Source organism: Lathyrus oleraceus, chromosome 1 (assembly GCF_024323335.1).
Source record: "Lathyrus oleraceus cultivar Zhongwan6 chromosome 1, CAAS_Psat_ZW6_1.0, whole genome shotgun sequence".
Classification (NCBI taxonomy): Eukaryota; Viridiplantae; Streptophyta; class Magnoliopsida; order Fabales; family Fabaceae; genus Lathyrus; species Lathyrus oleraceus.
In genome coordinates, this window is record NC_066579.1 from 59,109,304 (window position 1) to 59,119,570 (window position 10,267).

Genomic DNA, 10,267 nt, shown 5'->3' on the forward strand with positions numbered 1-10,267 from the left:
ATGGCCGTGATAAGACCGGGGGTTGGGACAGAACCTTCTTTAGATGGAGTAGCGCTTGCTCGCATTCATCGGTCCAGTCGAAGGTAGCCTCTTTGCGAAGGAGTCTGAAGAATGGCAATGCGTGCTGGGCGGACTTGGCGATGAAACGGGAGAGTGAGGCGAGCACTCCATTGAGTGACTGGATCGATTTTTTGGTCTCCGGGGTCGGAAACTCCGAGAATGCCCGGCATTTGTCGGGGTTGGCCTCGATCCCTCTTTCGGTGAGATAGAAACCGAGGAACTTGCCTGCCCGGACTCCGAACGTGCATTTCTCGGGGTTGAACCTCATTTTACACTGTCTCGCCTGCTCGAATACCTTCGTAAGGTGTCGAGCATGGGTTATCTCCTCGTGTGATTTGACGATCATGTCGTCCATGTATACTTCGAGCATGTCCCCTATTTCGTCCTTGAAGACTTTGTTCATCATGCGTTGGTATGTAGCGCCAGCGTTCTTGAGCCCGAACGGCATCACGTTGTAATAGTAATTGCCCGTTGGGGTCATGAACGCTGTGTGTTTCTTGTCTGCGGGCGACATAGGGATCTGGTTGTATCCACTATATGCGTCCATGAAGGACAAGAGTTTAAAACCTGCAGAGTTGTCAACGAGCGAGTCTATATTAGGGAGGGGGAAAGCATCTTTCGGGCAAGCCCTATTAAGATCAGTATAATCAACACACATACGCCATTTTCCATTATTTTTCTTAACGAGGACTACATTAGAGAGCCAGGTTGTGTACTGGGCTTCAGAAATAAAATTTGCCTCTAAGAGGTCTTTTACAGCTCGCTCGGCAGCCTCTGCCTTTTCGGGCGATTGCTTGCGTCTACGCTGTGCTATGGGCTTGGCTGCCCGGTCTAAAGCTAGCTTATGGCACGCGATCTCGGGGTCCAGCCCGGGCATTTCCGCGGCATTCCACGCGAAGAGGTCGGAGTTCTCTCTGAGGCATGCTACTAGCTCTTCTCTTGTTTCCTCGGGTAGTCCCTTACCTATCTTCACCGTCCTTTCCGGATCGTCCCCAAGAGGAATGAGTTCGAACTCCCCGTCGGGGATTGGTCGGACCGGGTGTTCGAGAGAGCGTTCCTTGGGGAACCTCCCCTCTTCGGTCTCGTCCAGCCCGATGCGACAGTCGAGGTCGATGGCGTTGACTCCTCGGGCGGGATCCTCGGTCTTGAGTTTTTTGTTGTTGCAGTTGCTCTTCGTGCTGACTACGGCCTGTCCTTTTACTGCGGCGTCGTAGCATCGCCGGGCTGCTTCGATGTCACCATGGATGGTGACCACACGTCCCAATTTGGTGTAATATTTCATCTTCAGGTGGACGGTGGATGGGACCGCAGTGAGTTCGGCCAGTGTCGGGCGTCCAAAGATGCAATTGTAGAGAGACGGACAGTCTACGACCAGGAATTGGATTTTGACTTCCCTGGCCGTTTCTTGTTCGCCGAAGGTGACGAGGAGCTCAACATATCCCCACGGTCTGGTTGTTGCTCCGTTGAATCCTTGGAGATCTGATCCGACGTAGGGGGCTAAGTTGGTCTTGTCTAGCTTCAGAGTCTTGAAGAGGTGGACGTACATGATATCCACTGAGCTGCCTTCGTCGACCAGGATGCGTCGTACGTCGAATCGGGCCATCTTTGCTCTTATCAATAGTGGGATGGCCGAGTTCGGGGATCCGCCCGGGAGTTCCCACAGACGGCGCCACTGATCTCACCTGATCAGGAGGGCCTTCCAAGGTCTTGGTGAATGGGCCGGAGAATGAAATGAGAGGGGGGTGTACCTGCAAGGTGCTCCAACGCTTAAGTCAGAAAAGGTACAGAATGAGATTATCAGAGTGTGAGTTAGAATACCTGCCCCTTTGCCATGAAAGGGGTATTTATAGTGAGCCCCCAGCGCTGGGCCAAGGCTCCTGATGGGCTGGATTAGCTAGGCCCAAGGAGGAGCTGCCAGGGGACGCGTAAGAAGCGTCAAGACCTAGACCAAAGTCTGCCCCCTGGTCCAACTGCCCCTATCCCTAAGGCGACAATATAGGGGAGTTGGGTGACGTGGTGAGTGGGATGCCGTTAGGACCCTGCCCGACACAACTGAGATGCCCGCGACGTGGGTTGACGGTGAGTGGATGGAGATCGTATGAGGAGGACCCGCTCGCTGTCCGACACGTGTTTAAGGGGCCGGGGAGACGTTCGTCGGGCGGACTGTCGTCCACCTGACGTGTCCTCGTGGTCGTGTGGACATGGCCGTTTGGACGTGGGCTTGGCGAGCATTGGGCCGTGCCGTGCCTAGGGTCATGGCCCAGTCCGGAACACTTTAATTTTGATTTAATATAACTTTTTTTACATAATAGGAAAACCAAATATGGAATTTGAGTCAAAAATATCCTTTGTTTCATTGGAAAAAAATAGAAGCAAATTTTATTAGTCGGCGATATAGTATAATCAAGTGAATATGCATCAAATGTGATGTCACAACGATTAAATATAAAGATGAATATTTTAGTCTGTGAATATAATTTTTTTTAAAACTATACTTTTAGAAAATTCCCCTTCTTCTCCTTCCAACTTTCCCTTTATAATATTTACCCTTGATAAAATAAGGTATAATTGTGTGTGACCGAAAACATATTGCGAAAGAGCTTTAATGCACTTTCATGTTCGTTATTTCATTTTTTTATTGTTTTATTGTGAAATTTATTTGTGCATCTCTCTCACTCACTTTCTCCCTCTAACACATTAACATATTTTAAGACAAATACATCAATTTCTAACCCATGTTGTTTTCAATGGATATGATACATAGTGTTAGCAAGAATTCATCAATAACAAATTTGAGAGTCAAATTCTATAACTACATTTGTGACAAAAATTATAAAAGACATATTAAAATTTATTATGATAATACAATAAATGATTTACAAAAATTAGCATACAACTTTTTTTCAATTATTACAATATCACTGGTTATCATTATCCTTGAGGTATGTTAAGAACGGTTGACTTTTATGTCCAATCATTTCACAAACCATATAAATTATCAACTTCTATTATCAACCATTAACTTATATATGTATGAATTTTAAAAAAATGATAATTTTTCAATTTTAATAAAAAAAATGATAAAATAGTAATCTCTTAAATGAGTGTTCGTAAAAAGTCAATGAAAATAAATAAAAAATAGAATCAATGATAAAAATTGAGAAGAAAATTTGTGAGCAAAATAGATAAAAAACATTAAACATATAATAAAAACAAAATTTCAATAATTATATCATCAAATAATTGATAATTGCATTTAAATTGAAATGAAAAGAAGAAACAAAATATCTAGAATAATTATATTTAAACATGTATCTCATGATTATGCAATGATGTTCTTTACCATTGTGTGACACCTTATTGAAACTTTACTCCCCCTTCACACATTATCAATTATAGTGAATATTAAAATTTACTGTTTTTAAATATGGCATAACTATGAAAGTTGATTTTTGCAATTTTTCACAATCCTCTCAAAATGTAATTTCTATTCCAAAAATAACTTCTATCATGTATATATTAAATGATATAAATTAAAATTAAATATCTATAACTATATATAAAAGGGATAAATGATTTTGGACTGACATATTTTCATTTTTAATTTACCCTTTAAAATATATATAATTTATTTAATTCAAAAATAAAATATTAATAAAAATTTACTCTTTTTAAATATGGCATAACTACCAAAGTTGGTTTTTGCAATTCACTCCGTGCCCGTTTCACTACGCCAAATAAGGGAAAAGAGGGCGCTTTTTTTGGTCTATAACAGCGCTTTAAAGTGCCCTCTAATCTGACGCTGACATAGGTAAAGACAGCGCTTTTTTTCCTGGTGAAAGCGCTCTCTAAAGTGGCTCTTTAAGCCCTTTAAGGGCCACTTTAGAGGACGCTTTTTAAAGAAAGCGTCCTCTAAAGTGGAAACTTTTAAGGGCGCTTTTTAAAGAAAGCGCCCTCTAAAGTGGAAACTTTTAAGGGTTTAGAGGGCGCTTTTACTGGAAAGCGCCCTCTAAAGTGGAAACTTTTAAGGGTTTAGAGGGCGCTTTTACTGAAAAGCGCCCTCTAAAGTGGAAATTTAAAGGGTTTAGAGGGCGCTTATTTTGGAAAGCGCCCTCTAAAGTGGGTGGTTATTTAAATTTTTTTTTTAAAAAGCGCTATATTTTATTTATTTATTTTAGACAACCTGTATATTGAAGCAGTACACCTAAAACTGTATAATTTGAAGCCCTTTTTCACACATTGCATTCAACAAGCCTTATATACAACAATCCATACATATACAACAATCCACTGATATATAATCGTTTAACTTCTAAAGATTCTAAATATACAACCAATTCATAACTTAAAAAGAAATAAAACTAAGTAGCAAAAGCATCTCTGAGATGTATGTTTTTTTTGCTAGCCGCAGTCTTCTTAGGGTCCGCTTCCTGAATCGAAGTTCATTTCTAGCAATCATTCCTCGCATGCCGGTTTGAATACAAACAGCTTTGGAATAGGTAGTTTTATAAGCATATGTCTTCAAAGATACACTACATTTTGTTTTCGGATCAATCAAAGATATATTACTAGATAGGAAGATAAAATAGGAGAAAGTATCTTTCAAAAGGAAACAGAGTTAAAGAAAAAGCAACATTTAATACCATCAAGACTAACCTGTTTATGTTAATGTACTGTGCCAAATTCTTTGAAAGTATAACAAGTGAACCAGATGCATGTCGGAAATACCTAAAAACAAAATAAATCAATAGAGATGAGATACACATTGTAAAAATAAAGCAGTTCAATATGGAGATCCATACTAAAAAAGAAAAAAAAATCATGTGCAATATTTATACATAAAGAGACTTCAGTCAAAAGTATCCAACATGCATTTTCCATCAGGAGTTATAACTTATAATATCATAGAGATGAGTATGCTGAAGTTAAAAATTATTTGTTGCCTCTAATATATGTTAGTACTTGGCACTGATGTGATATATTGTGAAGACTGAAGATCATTAATTTATCCATTCAATAAGATTTGGTTTCAACAAATAATATATTAAGCCATAATCACATTGAAGATCATTCCTGAATAAACAAAAAAAATAATAATCACCAAATATTTTCTCATCTAAATGGTATTATTACTTACGATTTTTCATCCCCAAATTTCCACCAATCAGGTTCATACCAAGGCTTTCCCCTGGAAAAAAAAGGATAAAATACAGAGCATATAAGTTGAATACAAAATCACAATTGAAAAGGTCAAATTTGTAAAAAATTATGAAACAAAATGATATTGTAGTTATGAAGGAGAAAATAACATGCGATAAAGAAATATAATTGTACTAAGAAAAGATTAAGTACATATCAATTCAAAATAGAAACTTTCATTACTCATTAGAAATTAAGATACTGGTTGGGAATATCTAAACACCAGGGAATGCAAATTTTATTGGCAAAAATGAGACATGCCTAAAGACTTGCAAAGGGATGCAAATTAAGATAATCAGTTACATCTACAAATGTGGTAACTTCAAAGTATTTACTGAAAAATAAAAACCTACAGTAATAACTCGACAAAAATGGATAACAGATAATAATGAATAAAATTCAACACATGTTCAATTTTTAAAAATGAACAATTTTAGACATCTTAAAACAAAATCTTCTGGGACCATCTACACATAAAAACTGGCAACTATTTTCTCAGATCTATCATCATAAATAAATAATCAGAATTAATTCAGATAGAGGAAAGTACTCTTCTGATATCACGTCTCCTGACTTCATGCATCCAATATATGCGCCATCCTGGCCACGGCGATGTTCAAGAAGTTTAATTAAACCCTCTGTTAGGCCAGTGAGTGGGTAGGGTAGCTTAACTGGTAAGTGCTAGTTTTATAAAACATAGTTATTGCTCAAAGTATATATATTTGCATGCGCTAACGCCACTTTACATTATGTAAAATGGCATAAACAAACCATTAACTATAATACAAATATTTGAACTATTGTCATTTAATACATACCAGGCCTCGTCCAGAAGAGCAATAACGCCGCCAGGTTTCTGAAGTTATAAACAAGAATGAGATGACAAACTGATAGAACTTTTCTAAAATGACAAAAATGCAAGGGTGAGTTGCACCTTCTCAATAAGATCGAGAACATCTTGATTATCAACGAACTCTATATAACTCCAATCAATTTCTTCCTTTGTATATTCCTCTTGCTCCATTTTGAAGACATGCTGCATAATGAAATAATGAAGTGTTATTTGAGTCTATAGAAATTGTTTACCAGGAGATAGTAGAAAAATCAAACCTGGTTGAAATGCTGCTATAACTTCTCATTTTTCAAATTGATACAAAATTGCTCGAAGCTAAACAGGGCCGATGTAAAGTTAGTTACTGTTAGAACAATAACTGTGGTTCAAAAGTAAATAGATACGAAAAATGTAAATAGAGAACACAAAAAATTCGATCACAGAGATTGGCCAAATGTGCATACGTCTATAAACTTCATATAAAATTAGGCAAGAGGGTGGTTAAGATTAAGAACCTGTTTGTCTTGAAACTCTCGAATCCGTATATATCTAGAACTCCAATTAAGTTCTTCGAAGTCAGAAGAGAAACCAAAAATGAACAATAGCGAACGTCAGAAGAGAAACCAAGTAATATGAAGATTAGAAAAATACCTATGGTGTCAAAATCGAACAGCTAACAACGAATTAATAGAAGGAGGAAACGTCGTAGATCTAACAGAGGTGGAAGGAGAACGCCTTAGAAGTAGCGAAAATCGTAGCAGTGAGAACCCTAACGTGAAAAAGAACGAAAATAACAGAGAGTGAAATAACAAAACGCGTAGTATGTTATAATTTTAATGTTTACTAAAGGGGACCTTAGAGGGCGCTTGTGGAAAAAAAGCGCCCTCTAAAGGGGGCCTAAGAGGGCGCTTATGAAAGCGCTCTCTAAGGCTTTCCAAAAGCGCTTTATAAACTGGAAATGCACATGGACTTATAGAGCGCTTTTTTAAAAGTGCCCTCTAAGGGTAACCTTAGAGGGCGCTTTCTAAAAAGCGCCCTGTATTGTTGTCCTTCTATCTCCTCCTTATTTTTTCGCTTCACCTTAGAGGGCGCTTTATTACAAAAGCGCCCTCTAAAGTGCGCTGTCTATTCCAGTTGTTCGCTCCTTATTTTTTCGCTTCACTTTAGAGTGCGCTTTTGTAATAAAGCGCCCTCTAAGGTGCGCTGTCTATTCCAGTTTTTGGCGTAGTGTTTGTCCGCTTTTCTTATTGCTCTAACGCGTGAAAATATTAACCGTTTCTCTTTTTATAAATTTGATTTTAATATAAACTATTTATTTCATGAAACATATGGTATTTATTCAGATACATATTAAATTTTGTTTGCAATGTAATATTTTTTGTATTAAATTTTGTTTGAAGTGAGAAAACCGCATTGTGATGTGACGTTATTCAACCGGTTTTTTCAAACAAATGAATAATGTGAGTGGAATAATTTGGTGATTTGGAATACCGTATTATGAAAAAAGAAAATAGGTGACACCAAAACTAAGTTTTGTCTTTATATATTGTTATAGATTGTTCAAGACCATAAAAAGGTTTAGATAAAATAAGAAAAAAATGTTTTCACATTTTATTAAGCAAATAAACATAAACTTTATAAGAGAGATATTAAGTGACACTGTTGCTTAATAGGAAGGTCAATTGATTAGTGCGTTTTGATGCACATTCTTCTATAATTGTACTTAGGAATTTATCTACTTTATTTTGCTTATTTTACTATTTTATTATGTTTTTAGATTCGAGTTCATGTTTGCCTTTAATCTATTTTCGTTTGCTATTTTCAGTTTTAGCGATTAATTGATACTTGTCCATCGTTCGGATCATAACTTGAGCTATGTGATGCTGTTTTGCATGTTCTGGTATGCGTTGGAAAGATAAGAGAAATAGCTACAACTTTTGTGTTGAAGCCGAAAGCTTATTCGGAGTTCATAAGTCTCAATTAATTCGTTGAAGTTTCTTATTTTAGGAAATAATTTATTTTGGGCCATTTGTTGGGCCGAATTTAGGTTTTCCGACCCAGTTTGAATTAACAGTGAAACCTTTATTCTGGTTAAAACGGCAGCCGCGGTACGGTAGCAAACACACCTTATTCACCATAACTTTATATTTTGTGCGATCATGAAGAGGAACTAATCTTCTAGAGTCAATCTGCTGTAACCGAATTTCCAAGGCTTTGAGGTTTTTATCCTATTAATTTAATTTCGTTTCTCTTTCAATTCTATTCTATGAAAATTCATTTGCTTAATCTGTATTTTATGGAATAGTTTTGATTAAATTTGTATGATTGCATTCCTAACTATTAATCGCCGTTTTCGTCGCTTTGTCGTTAAATTGCGTTTGTAAATCGTGTTTGCTTAATTCACGATTGTAGTAACCTGCTTGCTTAATTCGGAATATAGGAATATCAATCTATCATATATCTATTGCGCTTGGCAATCGAAATTGAATCGATTAGAAATCGAAACCGCTTAGGGAATTGGTAGGTAAAAATCAGTGATTAACCGGAAACCGAAAACATTAGATTGACTTATTTTATAATCGTTTATTTTAATCACTTTTTTAATCATGTTTTATAATCAGTTATTCTAAATCGAATCGAACCCCTCATATTTTGTTTTCATACTTGGTTAATTTGCCAAGAGTCCTTGCGATACAATACTCGAGGTGTCCTTTCCGCTAAACTACAGGTTTCTAATTACTCATTTTAACCCGTGCGCGACAGCGGATCATCAACCATATAATCAAACTCAGAACTCTATCTCTCTCTGTTCTCTTATTTCTGCAATGTAACCGATTAATAACACATGTATTTGGTTATTAAACTATCTGTGTGTACGCGTGTAATGTTATTTTGAAAGCGAATTTATAAGCAATTATGAAAGCAACACAATAATCTCCCACAATACTTTCTTTCCTTTACCTCTCTCCCGTACACATTAATATCTCCTTCATGTTAAAAACTAAGATTTTCAATAAAACTTTAAATTATAGTTTTCACTTATTATATGCATAATCCATTCTTGCTCTCTTTTTTCTGTGCTGTTGTTGTGCAGTTTTTGGTTGCTCAGCTGAGTAAGGTAATTTAGCTGATATATGATAGAGTAGGGATCATTTCCCGTTGTTTTGAGCAGTATAGGTATTAGTAGAGTGTACTAATACTGTGATTGATTATGTGGCATGACATAATACGATTATGTGATAAATATGTTGATGATGTATAATGGTATGCATAATGTTGTGAATGTGTATATCATGTATGAAATTGTGAATGGACTGTTTATGGCTTAGAGTGTGAGCATATGTCCATTGTGGATGATTGTTGATGTTTGCATGACTAAGTGATTTAGCTTGCATATTTTGGCCTTTATGGTGGTAGCTAATTCCCATGGTGAGGAATTAGTGAGTTAGTATTGTGGATTGTTGTTGATGTTTGCATGCTAGGTGATTAGCGTGCATAGCATAGCCCTTGGGGTGGTAGCTAATTCCCATGGTGAGGAATTAGTGAGTGAGTCACTAGGTCTCAAATGAGTGGGACTAGTGGGCTTGGTAGCCGTATCTGGATTTGATCGGTGAGGTTGAACTATATGTTCACGAATAGTCGGTACCGCATGCATGGAGTCTCATTGCATAATGTATGTATGTATGGCGTATAATATGAATGGATGTATTCCAATATTATACGTGTTGTCTTGGTGATTGTGTTGAGTATGATTGTGGAGTTGATATTGCCGTTACTGATTGTGTGATCTAATTAGGGTGATTGAATGTGTTAAATTACTTAGCATTACATGATATTTTATAATGCTTATTATATCGATTGAGGAACTCACCCTTACCACTATGTTTCAGGTAACGAGCAGTGATTGAGTAGAAGCTAGTCCTTGGAGTCTAGTATAGTTCCTTAGTGGGTCATGCTCTGGTAGATGTAACATCGGGACGGGATGTTTTACTATGTTTTCATTTGGTTGTTGAACAACTTTACATGTAATGTGTTACATGGGTTGAATGTTGTTAGTTGTTATCCGCTGCGTATTATGCAAATGTTTTATTTTGATTAAATAAATGAGCATGACAGGATATTTTGGAACATGGTGTGAAGTGTCGAGTGTGACACCCTTGAATGGCATATTTACTC

The 10,267-nt window shown here is 37.0% G+C and overlaps 1 long non-coding RNA gene across 1 annotated transcript; it reads right to left on the bottom strand.

The window, feature by feature from the left end:
* Positions 1–4,548: 4,548 nt before the first annotated feature.
* Positions 4,549–5,905, bottom strand: LOC127115424 (uncharacterized). The gene is made up of 4 exons (XR_007800724.1): positions 5,810–5,905; positions 5,198–5,248; positions 4,717–4,788; positions 4,549–4,592 (listed from the first exon to the last, which is right to left on the bottom strand). It is a non-coding gene; the product is annotated as an uncharacterized LOC127115424 (long non-coding RNA).
* Between the last annotated feature and the right edge of the window lie 4,362 nt (positions 5,906–10,267).